Source organism: Ovis aries, chromosome 2, assembly GCF_016772045.2.
Source record: "Ovis aries strain OAR_USU_Benz2616 breed Rambouillet chromosome 2, ARS-UI_Ramb_v3.0, whole genome shotgun sequence".
Classification (NCBI taxonomy): Eukaryota; Metazoa; Chordata; class Mammalia; order Artiodactyla; family Bovidae; genus Ovis; species Ovis aries.
Window position 1 is genome coordinate 177,172,610 of NC_056055.1, and position 27,180 is coordinate 177,199,789.

Sequence of the window (27,180 nt, forward strand, 5' to 3'; positions counted from 1 at the left end):
CAAACCGGTTCCTAGTGCCAAAAAGGTTGGAAAACTACTGGTTTAAGGAATCTCTGACCTTGAAGCTATACCTCTGAGTATGGATAAAGAAGATCAGCATTTGCTGACGAGATCTGGAAGTGACTTAAAACAGAATTGTTTTGCTACTCCTTGGACACTGAGCTTCTCAAACTTGCCTCTAGGAGTAAGATTACCAGGATACATAATAAGCTCTATAAATGGCAGAGAGGAATTTATGTCATGAGATCTAAAAATTCCTAGGTGGCCTTGTTCTATGATGACTATGCCATATGTCTTGTGTGAGATCGGATTTCCTTAGAGATGCAACATTGTCATTGCATGAAAGTGATGCATAAGAGGAAGGCAAGGAGTCAGAATTTGAGCACTTGAAATAAATCTGGAGGCACAAAAGCAGGCTAGATCTAGGAAAATATCTAGGAGTCAGTAGGCAAGTCAGAATGGGGAACCATTTGGGCAGTCTGATATAGGAACAGGCATAGGAAAAGGAAGTCTATGACTTAGACACATTATTTTGTGAACTTTCTGTGAAGTCATTAATTGTTTCTTTCCTCAGTAAATCCTCTTTAAAAAAATAATAGGTTGGACAAGTTGCTCTCTAAATTCTATTCTATTTCCCTAACACTAATCTGTTTTATTTGTTAAGTACCACTGTCAGAGCACATTAGCAGTACAGCTAACAGATATAAGATACCAGCACTATTAAGTATTTGACATCTGAGACCAACTTCTTTTCTAGAAGAAAAATTATTTTTTGTATGGTTTGTACTAAGGCTAGAGCAGGTCAAAATCCAGGTGTAAGGGTTGGTCTTGGAGAACACTTCTGAGAGCAGAAGGTGACCCATGGCTACTCATTTCACATCTCTAGTAACTTGTGAGCTGTTTGGCCCCATGGCAGTGGGTCGGCAGTGCTTTTGAGGCTTTGGCACTGAATTTGACTTTGTCAAACCATGAATCAAGGCTCAGGAGGATTTAAAAACAGATGACAGCTACTCGTGGAGTTTTCTGTCCACAGAATGACAGTGGGGGAGAGGGGTTTGACTACACTGGAAGCAAAATCTTTCTGAACCAATAAGATGAAATGCTACAAACAGTGAACCATTAGCTCAGGGTGAACCAGTTAGAACACCCCCCGCCCCACCCAAATCACTCTTACTGCCCTTGTGTTTACTGAGAGATTCTTCTTCCTAGGTCGCCCTCCTTAATCCTTGCATTTGCTTCAAAACGTGTTAGAACATTGAGCAAGACAAAAGTAGGGTGATATATACACCCTTAATATGATATTCCCAGCACTTTTCAGCTTTGACTATGTGTTAATCAGATTTATGGTATCTTTCTCAGGACCAGCTACATAATTTCCTGAGCCTAATGCAAGATGAAAATACAGGGCTCCTAGATAGCTCAGTCAGTAAAGAATCTACAGGAGACTGCCTGCAATGCAGGAGACCCGGGTTTGATCCCAGGCTTAGGAAGATATCCTGGAGAAGGAAATGGCAACCCACTTTGTATTTTTGCCTGGGAAATCCCATGGACAGAGGAGCCTTGCAAGCAACAGTCCATGGGATCACAAGTGTTAGAAGTGACTTAGAGACTAAACTACCACCACCAGTTCAAAAGTGAAGAACTTAAAGATGGTGCTGGCACAGGATTAGTCCAAGTATAGATCTCTTCTGAGCATGAGGTTCTGTGTGACTGTACATGCTGGATGTCTGTGGAGCTGACACTCATCCTGTCTCCCAGTCTTCTGTTCCTGGAAAGGAGCCTGTTCAAGTAGGGTGCTGGTTTTCATCTCTGAGCTGTTGGACAAATCCACTCAAGCGAGCTTCTGTATACCATTCTCGGTCTTGTACTGTCTTGCTAGGAACCACAATTTTGCTGAAGCGAGGAAAAGGCATCAGAACAAATTTGACAATGTTTTCTGGTTCACATTTTCCATTGAGAGGCATCCTCAGGTTGCCAAGATGTTCCTATATATGCTGCCACTAAACCAGGGGTTCTTAATGAAGGGTGAAAATCAGGATTACTTGGGATGCTTCTTTAGAACATACTCCTCAGAGATTCTAAATCTGCCAACATAGTTTACATAGCGTATTGAAAAGTCTTTGAGCAAAATATTGGTAAAGAACTACTTGAAAATGATTCCATTTATTTGTTGTTTTTGAGGAACTTATGTTTATATATCTGTATATTCCACCTACCTCCTTGATGTTAGAATCTGTTGAAACTGACATTTTTTTTTTTTTCCAGAGTGCTTTAACCTTTTCTTCAGTGAATAGATTCTGGGTGGTGATGATTATCCACTTTGACACAGAGTGAATTTATTTGTGACCTGCTTTCACGGAGGTCACAAACTAGTTATTGCAACCAACCAAGAAAAAATTAAGAGAAATGAAGAAATGCCACAAGTATTGGCAATATTTACTGCAGCATATGGCTAATGTGTAAAGAGGTAACAGAATGACATATCTCAGGGGATCATTCAAAAGGAAAATTACTTAAATTAACTTCTCAGGCAAACCAAATTATGCACCATGCCCCCTCCTGTAATGCTATACAAAGTCAATGTTTGTGGAGAGTAGAACTGGGGACTATCAATCAAGTCTTTCATAAGAATGGTTGTGTCTGCAGGGATTTATTTTTTTCCTTTGCATTTTTGGCTTTTAGATGAATGAAGAATTTTTCTCAGCAAATTATTAATTACTCCTACTTGCCTGTCGAATTGAGTTCACTGTAGTTATGTAGGAGTCAATGGTATTCAAACTGCAGCTTTTGATGAAGTAATCGGCTGCTTCTGGGGCCTCTTTCAGCTGCCCTGGGCGTGCTTCACATGTAAACGACTGCCAAATGGATTCTTTCGACATTCCAGCCAATTAAAATACATTTAAAGTGCAGCTGGTGGAGAGGGAAGCCGGGTGATTGTGTGGAGAACTTCAGGGCAGAGAGACAGAAAACAAACTTTGCGGAACCCAGTTCGTGCAGCCCAGCCAGGGGTTGGGGGCAATGGAGAAAGTCCCCCAAAGAGGGTATTTTTAGTTGCTGTCATCGTCAAAGATGACACTTTGAGCACCACCTTAAAAGACACAAAAGAGGGAAGCATGTTTGTTAGGGTGTCAGTTTTCTCCCCTTGCCTCTTGAAACTCTGTGTTGGCTGGTTGCCCAATGCGGTGCTGCATACAAATATTGACAGAACACAGCAGTGTTTGTTAAACCCGGTCTGGGGAAGCCAGTGATTAAAACTCTTGAAGGAAGATCCGAAAACCCCAGGAACTCTCCTCAATAGCCTTAGAACACTGACCGAATGCAAGAGAAAGCACTGAGTGGGCTAAAGTGAACATATTCACCGTCCCTGCTATGCCTTTTCGGTAAGGTCAGAATTTTCTTTTCTCTCTCTTTTTTCTTTAATGTTTCTGTTGGTGTGGAGGCAAGAGCTTCCAACATGCTAAGTAAGTGCTCTGCTTCAGACCCCTGAATTGCAGAGCATAGGGTTTGCCTGTGATTTTTCTGGAGGGCTTGAGGGGATTGCAACGTGTAAATAGACACAGGGCATCACCCAGCACACATGTGGAGTCCACCAGTGTTTTTCCAGAATTCAGGGTACATTTTCTGTTGATCTATCCCGGTATTTGCTGCCTGTGTCCAAGTGTCCTGAGGTTGATTACAAACAGATTCCTCCTTTGAACCAATAGGTATACTGTATGTGCTTGTCTCATTTTTATTTTCATCATCAATGTCTTGTGCATTCTGCCACCAGCCCCTTGCCTATGCATGCAGAAAGTGTATTTTTCCTCCTGGGTTAATATTCAATCTGACACAAGTGTTCTGTCTTACTCAAGCAAATCCCAAATGTTAGAAATGCCTTGCTTTATCTCAACTTTCCTTGGAGAAGCTGCTAACTTGGGAATTTGTTCTGAATCACTCTTATACTGGAAGAGGGCAGCTGTGGTTGTACTATCTCTATGGTTCTGCAAGCTCAGTAAATAACCTGGCTCTGGGGGTTGGACTCCCAGGCCCATCTTAAATTCCTGAGAATGTTTAGGAAGAGTAGGGCTGAGCAGGGGTATTGATTGCTCTCCATCAATTGACCAATGAAAGACACACAGAGTTCCTGATTGTTTCCGATCCTAGCTTGTCACGGTTGGCCCTTTTTGGCTTTGGTTTTGTTCATTGCACAAAGAATCTTGCACATTTCATGGTGAAGGATCACGTTGCAGTGTCCTGAGCTCAGTTCAATGCTCTTTATTAATCTTTAATGTGCCAGTAGCTCTGAGGGCTATGCCAAGCTGAGACTTTCCAAAACTCTTCAAGCTACCTGCTGCCAAGATAAACGGTGGTAGGTGCAGAAGGAATATTTTAAGGAAACTTGCAAGAGCAAAGTTTTAGCTATTAAATTTGTTATGGGCCAATGAAAGAAATCTTAAATAAAAGAGATTTCAGAAAGGGCTGCTTCAGCTCTGCCCTCCATGTGAGAGACCTGCTGTTGGAGTGCATGTTCTCACACACACAGTGGTCTATGTTCTGTGTGTGGAGAATATAAGGTGACCTACTGTATGGGTGTTGGGTTGGGTTTATGAAGTGGGTGCTGTGTGAATGGAGGCATGCAAATGCAGAAGGCCTTTCTGCTCATGACAGTGTTGGAGTCCAGGGGTAAACATGACTACACATGTGGTGGCTGCTTGTCCCATACAACCATTTCAGACACAACAAATGAGCCAGTGATGGACAGCGCTCACAAGAGTACCTGTGGACAGAAGTGTAACTATGTACAAAAGAAAAGTGGCGTGGTGTACCTCAAAATATTGGGCCCTGGAGTTGATTTCAGAATTCAGATGAAATGGAAACTTACTGTGAGGGCTTGGAGAATGGAAAGCTGTGGCCACTTGGGTCTGTCAGTTGCTCACGAGGCTAATGCAAGGTCATCGGTGTCATCGTCATTTTGGGGGGATGCAGGTAAGAGTCAAATGGATCCTGCCTGTAGGCACCAGTTCTGTAAGCAGAGGTTCCATCTGTCACGGTTGTTATGAGAACACTGAATTGAAGTGAGAGGAGCTTCAAAGTCCTTTCTGATTTAGAGTCAGTGATGTAAAGACTTTACACACACACATCTAGACAGTGATGAGAAAGGGGCAAGGGTGAGGGAATCCTTCATTAAATGGGTTTTGTTTATTTTAGAGTCAAGCCCAGTCTTCTTCCTGTGGCCTAGAATAGGGTTGACAAACTAGGTATCACAGACTAAATCTGATCACCATGACTTTTTTTTTATAGATAAATTTTTATTAGACCCAACCAAACCCCTTTGCTGATATATGGTCCACAACTGCTTTTGTGCTATCACACCAGTACTCTTGCCTGGAAAATCCCATGGGCGAAGGAGCCTGGTAAGCTGCAGTCCATGGGATGGCTAAGAGTCTGACACGACCGAGCGACTTCACTTTCACTTTTCACTTTCAGGAGCCTGGTGGGCTGCCGTCTCGGGTCACACAGAGTCGGACATGACTGAAGTGACTTAGCACCAGCAGCAGCAGCAACAGAATTGAATAGTTGCAACAGAGAGCCTGCTGCTGCTGCTAAGTCGCTTCAGTCGTGTCTGACTCTGTGCGACCTTACAGACGGCCGCCCACCAGGCTCCGCTGTCCTGGGATTCTCCAGGCAAGAACGCTGGAGTGGGTTGCCATTTCCTTCTCCAATGCATGAAAGTGAAAAGTGAAAGTGAAGTCGCTCAGTCGTGTCCGACTCTTAGCCATCCCATGGACTGCAGCCTACCAGGCTCCTCCGTTCATGGGATTTTCCAGGCAAGAGTACTGGAGTGGGGTGCCAAGAGCCTATGACCCCACAAAGCCTAAAACAGTTAGTGCCTGGCTCTTTACAGAAAAAGTTTGAGAGATTGGACATGGAGGACAATGCTTCTTAAACTATCTCATAGATCAGTTTTGTTTTTAATTTCCAGTCTGTTTTGGACTGGAAATAATTTTATTAAATGTGGCAAAATGTTGCTTCAATGTTGTGGCAATAGCAAATTGTTATGATATTTCTAAACATTTACTCTTAAATTTTGTACTTATCATGGATCCTTTATTTTAATTAATTTATTTATTTGGCCAAGTGTCTTGTGGTATCTTAATTTCCCAATCAGGAATGAAACCTGGGTCCTCAGCAGCAAAAGCTTGGCATCCTAACCACTGGACCATTAGGGAATTCCCTATAATGTATCCTAAGCAAACAGTTTGCAGACCAGTACCAGTCCTGGGACCACACTTTGAGAAGCTGTAATCCTTGCTAAATTTTCTAGTTTCTTCTTGTGACATTTGCTCCAAATCTATAATCATACTACTCTTCTTTCTGAAGACTGGATGCGATAAGCTCTTTTCCACATTTGGGCCTGTGTTATGACTATTTGCTCGTCCTGGAACTGTCTAAATCTTGCCTTAGCTTTTCTTTGTATGAGGGCTCTGCTTTGGTTCATTTCATCAAGAAGACCTTTTGACCACTCTGTCTGAAAAATCTTTCCTCACCTTACATCACTCTGTCTTTATTTTGTATATTACAATCAATGCTTGTGTTATTTATGTTCCTGTTATTTCCCTCCATTGGTCTGGATTCAGTAATGATCCATTTCAGCTGGTTCAAGTAGAAAGGGATTTCATATTTGTTTTAGATGGCGTGTGAAATCTTGCAGGTGCTGGGGAGCCGACAGAGCTTCTGAGATAATGCTCAAAACAACAGAACAAAATTTACAAATACATCTCTGTCACTAGACAAAGCTAGGATTCAGGAAGCTGATGCCACCATTGCCAGCTTCAGGATCACATTGCCTCTGCAGTCATCTCTTCCACCAAAACAAGCAATTCTGTTTATTAAAAACACATAAACCTAAGGACAGGAACTGGAATCTTTTCTAAACAGATTTTAGAATACCTCAAATCTCTGGCAGGAACAGCAGAAATATAGCATCTACCACATGATCTTCACTCTGATTTTCAAATCCCCCTGAATGGGAGGTGAAATCTGGATCACTGCAGAATTTGAGCTGTGAGAACATCAAGGAAATGTCATATTAGGTTTTCTAGTCTTTAATGCTGTAATGGAATCACCAGAACCTGCCTTCATCCCCTGTTGGAATTTCATCTTATGATGGTAGGGACCCTATCTGCTCATTCATCACCCTTCACCAGTGCTAAATTAGAGCCTGATATGTGCCCAGTGAATGTTGATAGTAAGAATGCATGTGAATGAAATGCTCCCCAGAAGTCCATGATTTATATAGGAGGATAGCATGTGGAACACCTGGGAGAGATTTATGGATATCAGTCAGCTTGGGAAATGTCTCTGGTGGGAGATGCAAGATTACCTATAGGTGACAGTCTCATTTTTGAAACATACCTTGTTTTTCAAAGCTGAAACATTTATGTAGCTGTAGTTAATCCGTTTAGGACTTGGATTATTCTAGTTACTACCTAATATCATTTTTTGAGGATATTCAGTGAGGATATTTAATAATATCATTTGCTGAGTAACACAGTACACTAAGTGTTATATATAATTAGCTCATTTAATCTGCAAAATATCTTGATGAAGTGACATTACTTCCACTTACAAAGAAAGCAGAGGTTTTGAGTAGAAGAGTGTCTTCTCAAGTCACAGAGCTGGTGAGTGGTACATTTTGACAAGTCGCTCAGTTGTGTCCGACTCTTTGCTACCCTATGGACTATAGCCTACAGGCTCCTCTGTCCATGGGATTTTCCAGGCAAGAGTACTGGAGTGGGTTGCCATTTCCTTCTCTAAGGGATCTTCCTGACCCAGGGGTGAGTGGTACAGTCAGATTTTATCCCATGACTTTTGAAACCTAAGTTTATACCCTTCACTTCTAGTTATAACCCTCCATATAATTTATCTTTGTGGTTGCTCTTAAGACTTAAGACTCCCTAGTTTTGTTTCCATCCTAGTGGTTGGTTAATTTACTGCATTATCTACTTTGTGCCTTGGCAAGGTAAATCCAGTCGTCAGGACTGAAATATCAATACAGGTTTCTGGTTATCATATTCATGCTGACTATCAACAATGAATCTGTGGGTCTATAGATGATGATATAAAAGTAGGTAGAAGAGAACTAAATAAGTAGTGATCAAGATATGAAAAGTTGCACTTAGGACAAAAATCCTAGAAGGTGGGTTATTTCTCTTGTAATTATACAAACATCCAGCCCCACAGAATTAACAATTTCAGGTATTTTTCAGTGTTGTGGAATGAGAGTTCTATTGGGACTTTCAAAAGCTCACATATTCCTGGAAATATAAAAGGCATGCACATGTACAGAGGTATGCATTTTCTCAGGAAAGACTGAGAAAGCCCCAGTCTCTCACCTATTACTGACATTGAGCCTCTGCACAAGCAGGGAGTGAAAATTAAGAATTGCAAACAGCTGGCAAATTGAAGGTGTGCCCTCTATACACAGAAATCCCCTCAGCAAAGCCCAGAACTTATTAGCTGAGGGCATTATTACTATTATTTTAAAAGAAGCTTTCAGCCATTAGCTGGCCACTAAGCTAACCACACATGACAAAGAATGCGGAGTCTATGGTTAGGAAAGTGACTAAACAAATAGGAAGAATAATTACAGCAACAACAAACTGAAACAACAAACCATAGTTGGGGGAGTGATATGATTTCAAGAATTGATGTTTTATATTATTTTAAATGTCCAGTTTTCAAAAAAAATAATGAGACATGCAGAGAAACTGGAAAGTGTGTTCTATTCACAAGGAAGAAAAGGCAGTCAATAGAAATTATCTTTGAGGAAGCCCAGATACTGGATTTACTAGAGCAAGACTTTAAATCAGTGACCATAAAAATGTTCACAGAACTAAAAGAAATCATGTATAAAGGAATAAAGGAAAATATGAGAACAATATATTACTAGAGAATATCAATAAAGGGATAAAATTTGTAAAATGCAGCCAAATGGAGATTTTAGAGCTGAAAACTACAATAATTTTAAAAAATCACTATTGGGTTCAACAGCAGGTTTAAGTAGACAGAAGAATCAGAAAATTTGAAGATAGGTCAAATGCAGAGTACATAATGAGAAACGCTGGGCTGGAGGGAAGCACAAGCTGGAATCAAGATTGTCAGGAGAAATATCAATAACCTCAGATATGCAGATGACACCACCCTTATGGCAGAAAGTGAAGAAGAACTAAAGAGCCTCTTGATGAAAGTGCAAGAGGAGAGTGAAAAAGTTGGCTTAAAGCTCAACATTCAGAACACTAAGATCATGGCATCTGGTCCCAACTCTTCATTGCAAATAGATGGGCAAACAGTGGAAACAGTGGCTGACTTTATTTTTTGGGGCTCTGAAATCACTGCAGATGGTGATTGAAGCCATGAAATTAAAAGATGCTTGCTCCTTGGAAGGAAAGTTATGACCAACTTAGACAGCATATTAAAAAGCAGAGACATTACTTTGTCAACAAAGGTCTGTCTAGTCAAGGCTATGGTTTTCCAGTAGTCATGTATGGATGTGAGAGTTGGGCTATAAAGAAAGCTGAGCACCAAAGAATTGATGCTTTTGAACTGTGGTGTTGGAGAAGACTCTTGAGAGTCCCTTGGATTGCAAGGAGATCCAACCAGTCCATCCTAAAGGAGATCAGTCCTGAATATTCTTTGGAAGGACTGGTGTTAAACCTGAAACTCCAATACTTTGGCCACCTGATATGAAGAGCTGACTCATTTGAAAAGACCCTGATGCTGGGAAAGATTGAGGGCATCAGGAGAAGGGGATGTCAGAGGATGAGATGGCTGGATGGCATCACCGACTCAATGGACATGAGTTCGGGTAAACTCATGTTGGTGATGGACAGGGACACCTGGCGTGATGCAGTCCATGGGGTCTCAAAGAGTCGGACACAACTGAGCGACTGAACTAAACTGAAGAAATGAGATTATTCAATCTGAAAAGGAGAAAAAGAAGAAAAATTAGCAGAACTTTGATGAGACAGTATCAGGTATACCAATATACATATAATGAGAATCTGAGAAAGAAAGGAGAAGCAGACAGGGACAGAAAGAATATTTGAAGAAAAAATAGCTGAAAACTTTCCATATTTGGTGGAACATGGGAATCTATATATTCAAGAATCTCAATGGATTTCAAGTAGAATAGATTCAAAGAGGTTCACTTTGAAACAAATTATAATCAAGTTGTAAAAAATCAGAATCTTGAAAGCAGCAAGAGAAAAATGTCATGTTATGTATAAAGGAGTCTAATTTATATTAATAGGTAGTTTCTCATCAGAAACCATGGAGGCCCAAAAGCAGTGGAATAATATAAAGTACTGAAAGAAAAAGACTGTCAACTTAGAATTTATATCCAACAAAACTGTTCTTCAAAAATAAGGATAAATTAAGACATTACCTGGAGAAGGAAATGGCAACTGTAGTACTCTAGTACTTTTGCCTGAGGAATCCTCTAGACAGAGGAACCTGGTGGGCTATAGTCCATGGGGTCACAGAGTCAGACACAACTGATATACAAAAAAGATATTACCAGGTTAAAAATCTGAGAGAATCTATCACTGACAGAACTTTCCTTCCTTAAATTACTAAAGGAAGTCCTTTGGACTGAAATAAAAGGAACTAGACAGTAACTTGAATTTGCACCAAAAAATAAAGAGCACTGCTAAAATATAAAAGGCGGTTTACATGTATTTTTTGTTTATACTTCCTTTCTTTTCCTCCTGCCTGATTTAAAAGTCATGTGCAAGCTATAAGCACAAAACTTTATTGATGAGCTTATAATATATAAAGATGTAATGTGTATTACAATAAGAGGACAAAGGAGACTAGCTCTATAGAAGTGAAGTTTTTGTACAGTGTTGAAATAAACCAGATATTAATTCAACTAGACTATTGTATTAGATAATCTAGATAAAATAGACAAATTCCTAGACACAAAATACTGGAACTGACTCAAAAACCAAAATCTGAACAGACTTTTAACAATAAAAATATTGAATTAGTTATCAATAGACTTACCACAAAGAGCCCAGGCCAGGTAGCTACCTGTTGTATTCTAGCAAAAAAGAAGAATTAACACTAGTTTTTCACAAATGCTTCCAAAAAACAAAAGAGAAACACTTTCCAGCTGAGTCTATGAAGAGGGTATTATTGTCCTGATACTAGGGAAATAAGAAACAAGAACTATAGCCTGATATGTCTTATTAATACGGACAATATAATTGCCAATAAAATACTAGCAAACCAAATTAAGCAACATATAAAAAGGATCATACTCCATGACTAAGTAAGATTTATTCCAAGAATGAAAGACTGGTTATGCATATGAAAAAAATCAATGTAACACAACAACATATTAATGGAATAAAGGGAAAAAACATGAGTATTTCAATAGATGTATAAAAAGCACTTGACAATAGCCAACACTTTTTAATGCTAAAGGTCTCAACAAACTAGAAATAGAACTGTCTCAACCTGATAAAGGGCACCTACAAAAATCTTACAGCTAATATTATATCCCAAAGAAAGGCAATGCCAAATAATGCTCAAACTACCACACAAATGCACTCATCTCACACGCTAGTAAAGTGATGCTTAAAATTCTCCAAGCCAGGCTTCAACAATATGTGAACTGTGAAATTCCAGATGTTCAAGCTGGTTTTAGAAAAGGCAGAGGAACCAGAGATCAAATTGCCAACATCCGCTGAATCATCGAAAAAGCAAGAGAGTTCCAGAAAAACATCTATTTCTGCTTTATTGACTATGCCAAAGCCTTTGACTGTGTGGATCACAATAAACTGTGGAAAATTCTGAAAGGGATGGGAATACCAGACCACCAAACCTGCCTCTTGAGAAACCTGTATGCAGGTCAGGAAGCAACAGTTAGAACTGGACATGGAACAACAGACTGGTTCCAAGTAGGAAAAGGAGTACGTCAAGGCTGTATATTGTCACCCTGCTTATTTAACTTATATGAGAATACATCATGAGAAACGTTAGGCTGGAAGAAGCACAAGCTGAAATCAAGATTGCCAATAACCTCAGATATGCAGATGATACCACCATTGTGGCAGAAAGTGAAGAAGAACTAAAGAGTCTCTTGATGAAATTAAAAGAAGAGAGTGAAAAAGTTGGCTTAAAGCTCAACATTCAAAAAACTAAGATCATGGCATCCGGTCCCATCATTTCATGGCAAATAGATGGGGAAACAGTGGAAACAGTGGCTGACTTTATTTTTGGGGGCTCCAAAATCACTGCAGATGGTGATTGCAGCCATGAATTTAAAAGACACTTACTCCTTGGAAGGAAAGTTATGACCAACCTAGACAGCATATTAAAAAGCAGAGAGATTACTTTGTCAACAAATGTCCGTCTAGTCAAGGCTATGGTTTTTCCAGTAGTCATGTATGTATGGATGTGAGAGTTGTACTGTGAAGAAATTGAGCACCAAAGAATTGATGCTTTTGAACTGTGGTGTTGGAGAAGATTCTCGAGAGTCCCTTGGACTGCAAGGAGATCCAAACAGTCCATCCTAAAGGAGATCAGTCCTGGTTGTTCATTGGAAGGACTTATGTTGAAGCTGAAATTCCAAAACCTTGGCCACCTGATGCAAAGAACTGACTCCTTTGAAAAGAACCTGATGCTGGGAAAGATTGAGGGCAGGAGGAGAAGGGGATGACAGTGGATGAAATGGTTGGATGGTATCACCGACTCAATGGACATGGGTTTGGGTGGACTCCGGGAGTTGGTGATGGATAGGGAGGCCTGGCGTGCTGCGATTCCTGGGTCGCAAAGAGTCAAACATGACTGAGCAACTGAACTGAATATTATACTTAATAGTAAAAGACCTTCCTCCTTACAATCAAGAAAAGATAAAATTCTGCTATCATTATTTCTATTCAATATTGTACTGTAGTTCTATCCAGAGAAATTAGATAAGAGAAATAAATCCAAAGGCACCCAGATTGGAATAAGAAGGAAAACTGTCTTTATTTGCTGATGACATAATTTTGTGTGTATAAAATCCTAAAGAATCCATTTAAAACAGAATTAATAAACAAATTAATGATACAGAGTACAGGATCAATATACAAAAATCAATTGCATGTCTATACAATAGCAGTGAGCAATTGAAAAATGAAATTTAAAAAAAGCAATTCAATTTGTAATAGCATCAGAAAGAAAGTGTTTAGAAAGAATTTTAACAAAAATGTAGGACTTGTAATACTTGTAATACTAAGTATTGCTAATGAAATCAAAGAAGGGCCAAATAAATGGAAAGATATCCCATGTACATACCTTGAGTGACTTAATATTTTTATGATGACAATACTCCCCATATTTATCTAGAAGTAGAACACAATTGTTATCAAAATCTAAGCTGCCTTTTCTTTCAGAAATGACAAGCTGATAGTAAGATCTGTAAGAAATGGAAATTACAGGGGGCTTCCCTGGTGGTCTTGTAGTTGAGACTCTGCCTGCCAATCTGATTTGATCCCTGGTCTGGGAAATAGGCTGCAGAGCAGCTAAGCCCCATGCACCTCAGCTACTGCTCTAGAACCGATGAGCCTCAGTCACTGAGCCCCTGCATTGCAACTACTGAAGCCCACCTGCCTACAGCCTGTGTCCTGCCGCAAGAGAAGCCACTGCAGTGAGAAGTCTGAGCATCACAATAAAGAGTAGCCCCTGCTAGCCACAAATAGAGAAACCTTGCACATCGCAATGAAGACCCAGCACAACCAAAAATAAATAAATAAATCTTAAAAAATGAAAATTACCAAGAAAGTCAAAACAATCTTTAGACCAAAGTTGTAACTCACAGTATTTTTCAAGTTACTGCAAAGCAACAGTACTAAGAAAAGAAAAACAGTACTAAGAAAAAGTATGTTATTAGTATAAACCTACATATATAGATCAATGAAATTAAATTGAGAGTTCAGAAATAAACCCTTACATTTATGGTCAATTGATTTTTTACAATGGTGCCAAGACAATTCAGTAGGGAGAAAGAGTAACCTTTTTAACAAATGGTGCTGGGAAAGGTGGATGTCCACATATAAAAGAATTAATTTGGAACTCTAACTCACAACTCAAGCAAATATTAATTCAAAATGGACCACAGAGCTAAATATAAGAACTAAAACTATAAAACTCTTGGAAGAAAACCTAGGAGTAAGTTTTCATGATTTTGGATAAGGTAAAGTTTTCTCAGATATAACACAAGAAGCAAAAGTGACAAAAGGAAAAATAAAGACTTTATCAACATTAAGTCTTTTGTACTTCAAAGGACATCATTTAAGAAAGTGAAAAGATAGCCCACCCAATGGAAGAAAATATTTGCAAATCATAAATTTAATAAGGAATTTGTATCCCATACAATGACATATTCAACCAGAGTATATAAAGAACTTCTACTATCAAACATAAGAAGACAAATAATTCTTTTAAAAAATGGGTAAAGGATTCTAAGTAATTTTCTTCTAACAATATGTACAAATTGCCAGTAAGCACATGAAAATGGGTTTGAGATCATTAGTTTTTGGTAAATTGCAAATCAAAAGCAGGAGAAATACCACTTTGCCCCTATTACAATGACTATAATGAGAAAGATGAACAATAACAAATGCTGGCAAGGATGTAGAGAAATGAGAACTCTCATGTATTGCTGGTAGGAATGTAAAATGGTATGGCCATTTTAGATAAGATTTGACAATTGTCAAAATGCTAAACATAGAGTTCCCATATGATCCAGAAATTCCTCTCTTAAGTGTATACCCAAGAGAGTCATAAATGTATGTCCATACAAAAACTTGTACACAAATGTTCTTAGCAGTATTATGCATAATTAACAAAAAGTATGTGGTATGTCCATACTATCAAGTCATATAAAGGAATTAAATACTGATACCTGCTAAAATATGGATGAATCTTGGAAATGTTATGCTAATGGAAGAAGACACAAAAGGCCACATATTGAATATATATATTCTATTATATGAAATGTTCAAAATAGGCAAATCTATAGAGAAAAGGGGAGAAACCAGAGTAGTTGGACACCTCAGAGTCAAGTCCACCTTTCCGATTTTTGAGCATAAGACAAGAGTGCAAATAGAGGTTCACATACCATAAATTAAATATTTTAAAATTATAAATCAAGCAAACACCATCTTAAATATTTCTATTCTCCTACTTTGACAAGTATACCTTTGTCCAAAAACAGCCTTGTACTATTAGCTATGGGAAGGCAGTAAAAACTTTAAGAAGACCAGTAATGTGATTATATTATCATTTCTGAAACAACCTGCTGGCAGACTTATCCATGTGTGAATAAAAAAGTGTCTGAGGATTGCAATTGTAGATTCTACCAGACACTGAGGAGCAATTAAACCAACGTCCTAAATATGGAGAGAGTGTTACACATAAAACAGAGATTCTAAAACCTTGATCAGCAGAAATGAGTGTGGAAGGGAAAGGAAGGAGGAGAGAAAAGAGAGAGGCCAACTGACCTTTAGCACATGAGTGACTCAGGTTGGTGACATCATTACCTAAGAGGAAAAACAAGCAGCTTTTATGGGAGTGGAGGAGTCTTGCCAGGTGGTCTTTGAGTATGAGAGGCTGAACTATCTATGGGACCTCTGGTGAAACTGGCCAATTAGGATTAGGAAGCATGTGCGTGTAGCTTGGAAAAGAGGCCTGAGTTAATAAAATGATTTAGAAGTCATCAAAATTATAAAAAAAATCCCAGGAGGGAGTAAGATTTAATAAGGGAAGAATAAATAAAGACTAAGAACCAAATGGAAAGAGACACAACAGGGCAGTATCATTAATAATCAGACTTGAGAGACTTCCTTGGTGGAAGGGAAGGGAAGTGGGTGCAGGTTTGATCCTTGCTCAGGGAACTAAGATCCCACAAGCCACTTGGTATAGCCTTAAAAAATTAGACTTGAATTGTTTGCTAAAAACAAATGACAAATATAACAGCATTTTTATAATAGAGTTTCAATCACATGGCAAGCTTGATGCTATTGACTAGAAAATGGTGATTATGATATGATCCATAACTAGCAGCAGTTGGGAAGAATAATCAAAATCAGCTGAATCATATTTGGAAAAACATATAACTAGCTTTTAATACATATAACTGCTTTTATATAAATATGTATACATATATATTTAAAACTAAAGATGTATGTATAACTGGCTTAGTTTGTTAGGGTTGTTTTTGTGTGATTACCTATGTTTGAAAGAAGAAAAACAGGCTGTTAATTGCCTTAACTGGATGATGATGGTGCTATTTAATATTATTATGGGATTTTATACCTTGAAAGCACTTCAGAACCATTAATTAGGCACTCCTTATCAGCTCTCTGCACTAGACATTACCGTCCTGCTTGTGTTCTTGCTGCCACTGCCATTCCTCCGCATGCTGTGATTTATGACAGGGTACTTGGAAGGAATGATGCTAAAGCTGAAACTCCAGTACTTTGGCCACCTCATTCGAAGAGTTGGCTCATTGGAAAAGACTCTGATGCTGGGAGGGATTGGGGGCAGGAGGAGAAGGGGACGACAGAGGATGAGATGGCTGGATGGCATCCCCGACTCGATGGACGTGAGTTTGAGTGAACTCTGGGAGACGGCGATGGACAGGGAGGCCTGGCATGCTGCGATTCGTGGGGTCGCAAAGAGTCGGACACGACTGAGCAACTGAACTGAACTGATGTGATTGGAGTTCATGGGAAAAGATCTTAGAACCAAGAAATTATTTAGTTTTTGTTTCTTTGAAATAGCATTGATTTGAGTTTGAAACCTTGGGTTTGCAGTTTTTTTGTTTACTTACTGAATGAGTAAAATTTGCATGTTTTCAAAGTCTTAAGCTGTTGTCTGAAACACTCTTCTGTCCTTTGATTGACAAAATGCAGGGCTATGACTATATCTTGTCACCCAAGCCTAGTCTTAGGAGTCACTGTTTTTACATTATCACCAGGAAATGCCCCATATTTGGGCAGTGTTCTTTTTCCTTGATTTCACTGGGATTTAGTATTTCTAAGAGAAGCAGGTAATTTGTACAATAAGTAATTTAACTTAGTTGGTGGAATATAGAAAAGTAAGAAGTTAAATGAGTTAATTAGGCTTTTAGTCTTAAATTAGCAGCAGTCACCCATTTTCAAGGAACCACGAAGGAGCTTGTTTTGGGGACATCTTTACAAGAGATAAAGATTTCATACATACCTCTCCATGTTGATTCTACCAATGCATTGCAATCCTCTTCTGCCCTGACTTCTAGAAATTCCATAGCACGATTGACTGTCTTCTCCCTCTGTGACTTGTGTGCTATGCTGTTTATGTCCTTATCTCTCTGCATCCTGTTTTATTACTGTGATTGGATGTAAAATGGGTTGCTATGAGGTAGGTGATCTCATAATCTGTTAGCTGAAGTGTAAATTGGTGTGGCTTTTATGGAAAGCATTTTAACAATGTATGTTAAACTATTTTAATCTATTCTAATTTAATCTATTCAAAAGAGATCATGTGTGATGTATAAATATCAGCTTACAAAATTATTCATTACTATATTAATGCTAAAATGAAGAAAACAACTACCCATCAACAGGAGAGCTGTCAAATAAATTACGGACTAGAGAGAGCTCTTACAAATCTATAAGAAAAAGATCACTATCTCAATAGAAAATTGTTAAAGGAAATGAAATGCAATTTTCCAAGGAGCAATATAAATTGCCAAGAAGCATTTGAACAGATGTCCAACCTCATTACAAATTAACAGGATATAAATGAAAATAATAAAGTATTATTATGTTACCTATTATTAGCAGTGATTAAACCATCCTCGTTGGTGAAAAAGTAGAAATTGGCTATTCTCATTTACTCTCAGTGGGAATGTAATTGGGATGAATAATGGGGCAGTTTGGCTGGGAAAAAGCATAATTTTTGACTCAGGAATGCACTGCTAAGAGTATTATTTTAAATATTCAAAGTCTATAAAGAGTATGTATAGGATATTTATTACAGTAACATTTATGCTAGTGAAAATTGAATAATCCAAAGTCCATTGGTAGGTGATTGTTGAATAAATTGTAGTACAACCACACAGTGGAACACTATACAGCCATTAAATACTGGTATTGATCTAGTAGATAGGAATGATGCCTATGAGATATTAACAGTAAGTGAAAAATGTAGGCTAAAAGTATGTATTATAAAGTCATTTTTAGAAAATGTTTTTATTCACATGTTTGTGTCTGCATACAAACAAAATTTGAAAGTACTTCCACTAAAATGAGAAGATAATGTTTACTTTGTTGTACATTTTTGTTTTGCTGAATTTGTTTTCAATTCACATATATTAATACCATAATCAGAAAAATGCAGCCTCACCATTGTAATCAAGGAAATAAAATGTAACACCCATAAGATGATATCTAGAAATTTAAAACAGGAATTTTGAAAAAGTAGTCAATTAAATGATGCTAAAGAAAAAACAACCTCAGAGAAGAAAGACTGGAAGGAAATGTATCAAATGTTAATAATCCACAATAAATACAAAAAATTACAGCCATAAGCAAATTATTTGTAATAAATATTTATTAATTTCATATTTGGAAAAGTTTTTTTAAATATAAATTTATTTATTTTAATTGGAGGTTAATTACTTTACAATATTGTATTGGTTTTGCCATACATCAACATGAATCTGCCACAGGTATACACATGTTCCCCATCCTGAACCCCCCTCCCTCTTCCCTCCCTATACCATCCCTCTGGCTCGTCCCAGTGCACCAGCCCCAAGCATCCAGTATCATGCATTGAACCTGGACTGGAGATTTGTTTCATATATGATATTATACATGTTTCAATGCCATTCTTCCAAATCATCTCACCCTCTCCCTCTCCCACAGAATCCAAAAGACTGTTCTATACATCTGTGTCTCTTTTGCTGTCTTGCATACAGAGTTATCGTTACCATCTTTCTAAATTCCATATATATGTGTTAGTATACTGTATTGGTGTTTTTCTTTCTGGCTTACTTCATTCTGTATAATAGGCTCCGATTTCATCCACCTCATTAGAACTGATTTAAATGTATTCTTTTTAATGGCTGGGTAATACTCCTTTGTGTATATGTACCATAGCTTTCTTATCCATTCATCTGCTGATGGACATCTAGGTTGCTTCCATGTCCTGGCTATTATAAACAGTGCTGCGATGAACATTGGGCTACACGTGTCTCTTTCAGTTCTGATTTCCTTAGTGTGTATGCCCAGCAGTGAGATTACTGGGTCATAAGGCAGTTCTATTTCCAGATTTTTAAGGAATCTCCACACTGTTCTCCATAGTGGCTGTACTAGTTTGCATTCCCACCAACAGTGTAAGAGGGTTCCCTTTTCTCCACACCTTCTCCAGCATTTATTGCTTGTAGACTTTTGCATAGCAGCCATTCTGACTGGTGTGAAATGGTACCTCATTGTGGTTTTGATTTGCATTTCTCTGATAATGAGTGATGTTGAGTATCTTTTCATGTGTTTTAAAAACAATTTAAAAGAGTTATTAGTATTGTGACCAGGTTCTCTATAGTCTCTCTTTCTTAGGTGTCACAGATCAGAATGCCATAGTTATACCTATAAACACTCACATAAAAAAGTAAATGTTGCACATAGGTGATATATGTCATAAGTCAATTAAAAAATTGTATGTAGAAGCTTCTGTAATAGTGGATACTGTAGGCATTGTGGCAGACAGATTTTTAGCTGGCGAGTCTTCTGGAAAATTAGGGAGAAGGATCATATACACACAAAACATTTCTGCATATTTAGTAGACAATCCAAGACTTGGGTAAATGGTAAAAACAAATTAGAAACAAGACTTCCCTGGTGGTCCAGTGGTTAAGACTCTGCACTTCCACTGCAGGGTTATGGGTTAGTCCCTGGTCGGGGAACTAAGATCCCACATGCCACAGGAGGTGTGGCCAATAACGAACTAAAATATAAATATGAAACAAATTCTGAAGTATATTATTATACTATTTGCTATTTCAGATAGAGAATTTGGAAAACTGGGTAAGATATATTTTTCACCAACCCATCTAAAATGCTTTAATAATTTACACCCCCATGCCCCATCAAATTATCTTAAATTGATTTATTCTTATGAATCTTCTTTTAGTTTTGTCACCTTCTTAAAATATTTTTGATTTTCACAACAATCTTGTGAAGCAGGAAGGATAAATATTTAAAATTCATTGCTAAGAAATGAGGTTCAGAAAGGTTAAAACCATTGCTCAAGATCTCAAACTAAAAAATTGAGGAGCTGGGATCTGAACCTACATTTTCCTGATAATACAGGTTAGTTCCCGTTATTACTGGGACTTGAGTCTGAGTTTACTGACTCAAAATCCAGTTATACCATACCATTCTATTCTTCTTCCAGAAGTTTAAGATGCCTAGGATTGAACCTGGATCTGTCTTTTAACAAAGCAGCAGTGAGCAAAAGAAAAGGAAAATTCCTGGTAGAGGAATGATTGTGATAAGGCAGTTGTCAAGGGAAGGGGTTTTGATGTAGGAGCAAAGTATGGAGAGTTTCAAACCCAACATCTGCAAAGGATCTACAGGTGATATAAACAATGTAAGCCTGCCAGGAGTAAGAAAAACAAAACCATGATAGTAAATGGAAATACCACTGGATTTCATTGTGGTAGAGACAGCAGGGATTCATGAGGAAGTAAGTGAGTTGGAGAGCATGTCTTGTGAATGTCTAAAGGATATAGGTGTTACACAACACCAGTAATTGCTGCCAAAAAAGAGCTAGTTCTATATTTTAATTTTTAAAAAATTATTTAAAATAAGCTGGAAATCTGTTTTTTAGGTCAAACCATCCCATTTTTAAATGCTAGCACTAATTTAAAAATAATATTGTGTAGGCTGACTAAAATATTGGGTTGGCCAAAAAGTTCATTTAGGTCTTTATACCATGTTTACAGATATACTCAAATGAACTTTTTGGCCAACTCAATACATCCAAAGGCCATCAAAGTCCTTCGAGTTGCCTCAGTTTGTGATTTCTGGGACATTTTCTGTCTTACAAGACTTCTTACTGATCACATTCAGTTGTTTCCTTGATGTCTTAATTACATCACTGTGATTCTTGACATTTGTCCTTACACATTTAGGAAAACATCTTGCTTTCGTCTTCTTCACACTTACCTAAACCAGCCTCCCCTATCCTGGTTCTTTCTCAGCCTCTAAGAGGTTGGAAGAGGAGGTTAGAGGAGGTTGCTCCTGAAAGGATTTCCCCATTGTATCCCCAGAACAGTCTGTGTAAACACCGCTGTATGTGAGTGCCAAGGAATGACCCACAGGGCTTGGGAAAGATGTGCATTAATTAAGTTATATTTCTGATTTAAATTATTGCCTAGACCAGAACTTTTTCCAAGACTGTAAATGTATGGGTGGTGGCTTGGTGATACAAATCACTCAGGTTTTCTTTATCTAGGAAAAAATCCCACCAAGAGGGGAAAGTTCAAGAGACATATGAGCAATGATGCAAATCACCATGTTAAATCTGCAGACTAGATTAAACATTTGACTGCAGTCTTGATCTGAAATTGGCAAAGACAGATGTCCTCCTAATCCCACAGGAAGCACCACAACAAAAGCAAAATGTACACATATCTGACTCTCTCTTTTTCACACACACATTTAGTTTAGTGAACATTCTGATATATCTTTGGAACCATCTTCACTTTGGAAATAAGCATCTTAGGGCTACTTTATAATATTTAAGTATGTAATTTTTAATTTATAGTGTGTCTTTAATAATGATTTATTATAGAACATTTGGAAAACACCAAAAATTATGTGGAAGAAGATGAAAAATTACATATAATCCCATCATCACCCAGAGACACTCACTCTCAGAATTCTGACATATGCTCTTCTAACCTTTTGGCTATACATGTATGAAAAAACAGACAAAACAAATGAATAATGACAATAACAACAACAATAACAAAAAACCCAAGACAAAACAAACTCTTGACTTTATATAGAGAATTTGAATATCAAATAATAGATTTTGTGGTAAATTCATTCAAGATAAGTAAACAATGTGGAAAGATGGTGAGAGATGAGGCTGCATCAAGTTAGAATCTAACCCCTAAGTGGAGAGAATGCTTCCGCAGAAACATGGTGTGACTGAAGGGGTAAAGTTCAAGGAGGACAGAACTATCTGGGGTATTGGATACACTTACGGCAAACGAAACACATACGAAAACAATTTAGAGCTCCTGATAGAAATATACAGGATTCTTACCAAAAAGACATCAGTTTAATGGTTTTAGGTGGGAAGAATTCTTATCCTAATCTAGCCTGAAGTCTCATTAGTCATACTATTTCTAGTACTTTCTGCCTAATCAATCAGTCATCAATCATCACAAATAAAAGCAACAAAAATCTACATTTTCAACACTTATTACATGTATACTTGTATGTAAAGTTTCAATGTGTACATTTTATATATGTACTTTATTATGTGTATACTGTGTCATTTAATTTTTTGGTAACTCCACTGAGATATCATTTATATGCCACGTAGAGTATATAATAGTGATTTTTAGTATCTTCACAGATTATGCAATTATCACTACTATATAGTTTTTTTTAACTTATTTTATTGAAGTATAGTTGCTTATAATGCTGTGTTAGTTTCTGGTGTACAGCAAAGTAATTCAGTTTCATAAATAAATGTATATATGTATATATATATGCTATATGAATGCATGCATGCTAAGTTGCTTCAGTCATGTTTGACTCTGTGTGATCCTATGGACTGTAGCTTGCCAGGCTTCTCTGTCCATGTAATTTTCCAGGCAAGAGCACTGAAGTGGATTGCCATGCCCTCCTCCAGGATGTATACTATATATATATATGCGTGTGTGTATATGTATATATATATAGACTTCCCCAGATGGTAAAGAATCTGCCTGCAATGCAGGAGACCTGGGTTTGATCCCCAGGTCAGGAAGATCCCCTGGAGAAGGGAATGGCAACCCACATGCACACATGTGTGCATGCATGTGCACACACACACACACACACTTTTTCAGATTCTTTTTCATTTTATGTTATTACAGTGTATGGAATATAGTTCCCTGTGCTATAAGTAGAATGTTATTCATTCATTCTGTGTATAATAGTGTGCATCTGTTAATCCCAAACTCCTAGTCCATCCCTCTCCCTACCCACAAAAGGAACCAATTGCTATTACCAATTGCTCTCCTTCACTGTAAACAAATCCAGTACATTCTGGTACTGGACCCTTATCTGATGTCTGATTTGCAACTAGATTCTTCCATTCTATGGCTTGTGTTTTCATTTTTTGATAGTATTCTTTGATCCTCAGAAGTTTTGTGTGTGTGTGTGTGTGTGTGTGTGTGTGTTATAAGTATTATGCTTTAATGAACTCCTTAAATAGAAATGTCATGACAAAAATATACAATTGGAAGAGATAGGGTGTCCTGTATATACTCCATACACATAGAAAACTATAAAGGAAGAAGTAGAAATTGGAATTAAAGAAGCAACAAGAGGAGGTGAGAAGGAGGTCCGTAGGCCATCTTGTTGGCACTGATAAACAGTAGAACTGATTCTCACAATTTGCCAGTGCAATATTCAAAATTTCTATCTCAAAGCAATGGAATTGCCCCAAAAGAGGCAGTTGTTTTGGATTGGTTTTGTTTCTTAATTCTTCAAATGACAAGAAATTATTTAAACTAAACAAGGCAGAGTAAGAGCTGGATAAGGTTAGCACCGCTCATCTGCAATGGAACCTCAAGTCAGTGATCTTGTTTATGGGTTGGTGTATGAAAGTTGAGGCAGCAAGACCAGATAAGAAAAACCAAAGATAAGAAAAACAAAACCCTCCCTCACCCCAGACCACCCTCTGCCCTGCCCATGAGAAAGCCAGCAATTTCAACAGGATTGGGAGAGAATGGTATTTGGATTTCTTTCCTTGGAGTGATCCTCGGGAGATATTCATGGTATCTATTTCCTTAATAACTCCTGAAGATGGGATAGCTCATCCTGGAGGCCAGAGACTGGGAGCTGAGAGGCCCATCTGTACATCAGGCCTTCCCCTCAGGTAGTAGCGTCTTCAGAGCCTGATTTGGGTCACAGACATTCAGGCAGCGACAGCCCTGGGGGTAAAGGGCAAGTTCCCCAACATGAGGGGAGCCCCTAATCCTGATCAACCAGGCTTTCAGAAGAGATAGCAGGTCGAGGGAGCCAACGAGAAGAGGCTGGCAGCAGGGAGGGACTGTCCCAAGGACAAAGCTGATTCAGGGGTGTCAGAACCCCTCTAGAGAAGAGCCACACAAAACTAGGGAGCCCAGGAACCATGAAGCTTGCCTGCTGTCTAGGGAGCCAGGAATCTGGGCAGTGTTCTGGGTCATAGCCTCGATTATGAAATTGTAGTATTTGTTCACTGCTGTAGTATAAATTCCAGTCCCAGACAGATAGCTGTGGGTAATAGAGTTCCCAGCCAGGAGCTGGGAGTACCCAGCAGTATAAACTTGTGTATAATTTTTGAACTCACTTTTCATATTCAAGACTCCAGAAGTTTTAAATTTTGATAAGTCAAATTTATCTCTTTTTTTGCTTGTTCTTTTTTATTTCTAAAAATTCACTGCTTAATCCAAGGTCATGAAGATATACTTCCATATTTCTTCTAAGAGTTTTATAGTTTTAACTCTTACATTTTGGTTTGTGATCCACTTTTAGCTAATCTTTGTATATAATATGAGGTAGGAAGGCATCAACTTCATTTTTCTACCAGGGCATACCCAATTGTTTCAGTGCCAAATATTGAAAAGACTATTATTGCCCAATTTAATGTCTCATTTAATTTGCACACTAGTCCAATGAAGTAGAATTATTGCCCCTGTTTCCAGAAGAGGAAACTGAGACAGCATGGTTAGTGACTTGTCTGAGCCTTGAAGAATTCCAACTAAGAAGAAAAATTTAATTGGGCTCCAAGGGCAGGTTCTTTCAATAGTATCAAAATGGGCATTTATATCATGCCAGCTGATGGTAAAAGAAAAACATACAAAAAGAAATTGAACAAAAATTTTTTTTTTCAGTTAAATGCAGTCTTCCTGAGGAGCCATGTGTATCAAGAGCTCCAGGACTAGGAAAGATAAATAAGCATAGTTCTTATTTTTAAAAGCTGACAATAATACAGTAAAAATAAGGGATTCCCTATGGATAGAGGAGCCTCGTAGGTAGTCTGCAGTCCATGGGACTGCAAGAAGTTGTACACAACTGAGCGACTTCACTTTACTTTTTACTTTAGGATGACTGTAAAAGTCATAGTTTGGGTCACAGCAATAGAAAGCAGCTTACAGAGCCACAGTCAGTCAGCAGAAACCTGGAGAACCAGCAAACAGATCAGAACTGAGGCAGGTCCAGTCACTCAGAAGCAGGAAGCCAGGGGCTTCCTTGAGTAAGCCACAGGGCCAGGACATCATGGCCATTGTGGAATCCCACTGTGGACACTATAAATGAGCTTCTTTGTCTCCAAGTCTTTACATCAATAGGTTTAGATCCAGAAAAAGGTAGGGGAATGAGTGGCTGGTTGAGCCTGAGATGTGTTGTCCTGCTGTGTGGGCAAGAGGCCAAGGGGCATTCCATCCAGTCCTTAGTACACACAGTGAAGTATCCTCCAAAGTCAGTGGAGGATGCTGGAAATGAAGGGCTTCCCTGGTGACTCCGTGGTAAAAAATCTGACTGCCAATGCAAGAGACACAGTTTCAATCCCTGGGTCGGGAAGATCCTTTGGAGAAGGAAATGGCAACCCACTCCAATATTTTTGCCTAGAAAATCTCATGGCCAGAGGAGCCTTGTGGGCTATAGTCCGTGGGGTCACAAAGTGTTGGACACAACTTAGCCCCTAGCAATAAGAACATGCTGGAAATGCCCACACCCAGAACAGGGGAAAAACCACTCTTCCTTTTGCTATTCCAATTATTTTCATTGTATCAGTAGTTACAGAACCAGTCTCTCTTATTTTTAGTTCTCAATATTTCACATGACCCATTTTCTAATGAGAATAGAATTTCTTAGTGGTTAGGACCTACTAGTATTTTATATGCCACTACTTTGCATCTCTCATTGTACTCTAAATATAGGTTCACAGGATGTATTTTTAAATGACTGATGATTCCTAGCCTACCCCAGGGACCACAATCCAGTCTTCAAAATCCACATCTGGATTCTCTATAGCCATTTTCTAATCTTAAGTCTGATTTTCCTTCCTGCTCCATATGATCCTGAGGACCCTACCTCTACCATTGGTTGAGGATGTACATTTGGTTGGGCTCTGTTAGGGGAGATTCTGGACCAAGTCATAGCTTTCACCTAGCACAAACATTTCTACTAATACTACCTTTGTTTTGAATGCTCCAATTCTTTAAGGTAGTTCTTTTTAGGGCTTCTTTCATCCATCAACATTCTGTGGAATTTTGGGTTCTTTCCCTTGTTTATCACCAGGGGCCAGAACTGTTTGTGTTTTTTGCTTTACTAACCTCAAGGGATGTGAGTGGAATCCCCCGAATAGCTGAGCTCTGACTCAGAGCTTTGAGGACCTTCTGCCTCACCCTCTCCTCACTCCCTTCATCACTTTCCAAAGTTTACAAAGCCCTAAGGTCATGTGATCCACTCACAATCAAAGTATCTTGACTGCATGGCAAAGTAACATAAGGTTCTTATTTTACTCATACACATTCAGGGTGAAGGCTGATAGATAACATGAAAAGCATTCATTTGTTGTTGTGTCATGTCTTGCTATAGTTCTTTTGTCCTTGGAGCTACAGGCTATAATGTCACTTGACTCTTGAGAAAGTAGATGCCTACCGTTAGCCTTTGGAAAGAGCATGCAATTTTCCTGAGGGACAGAAGGATGGAAGGCCAAAGTCAGGAAAGATGAATAAATGCAGTCATTAATTTTTAAGAAGTTCACCAAAGGTTCGGTGCTAAGATAGTATTTTTATCTTGAGCAGCAATGGTTCCCCCTGATGGAGTGAAAACACATTAAATGAGATTCAGTGGTTTGAACTATCAATATCATTCATTAATGGATGGATAATAC

At 38.4% G+C, this 27,180-nt stretch overlaps 1 protein-coding gene across 6 annotated transcripts in view; it reads left to right on the plus strand.

Annotated features, from left to right (window-relative positions):
- Nucleotides 1-3,220: 3,220 nt before the first annotated feature.
- NCKAP5 (NCK associated protein 5) overlaps nt 3,221-27,180 on the plus strand; it is a 1,152,446-nt gene continuing 1,128,486 nt past the window's right edge. For all 6 annotated transcript variants that reach the window (XM_060410117.1, XM_060410132.1, XM_060410119.1 and 3 more), the window contains exon 1: nt 3,221-3,380. The gene's annotated coding sequence lies outside the window, so the exon portion shown is untranslated. The remainder of the gene's footprint in view (nt 3,381-27,180) is intronic.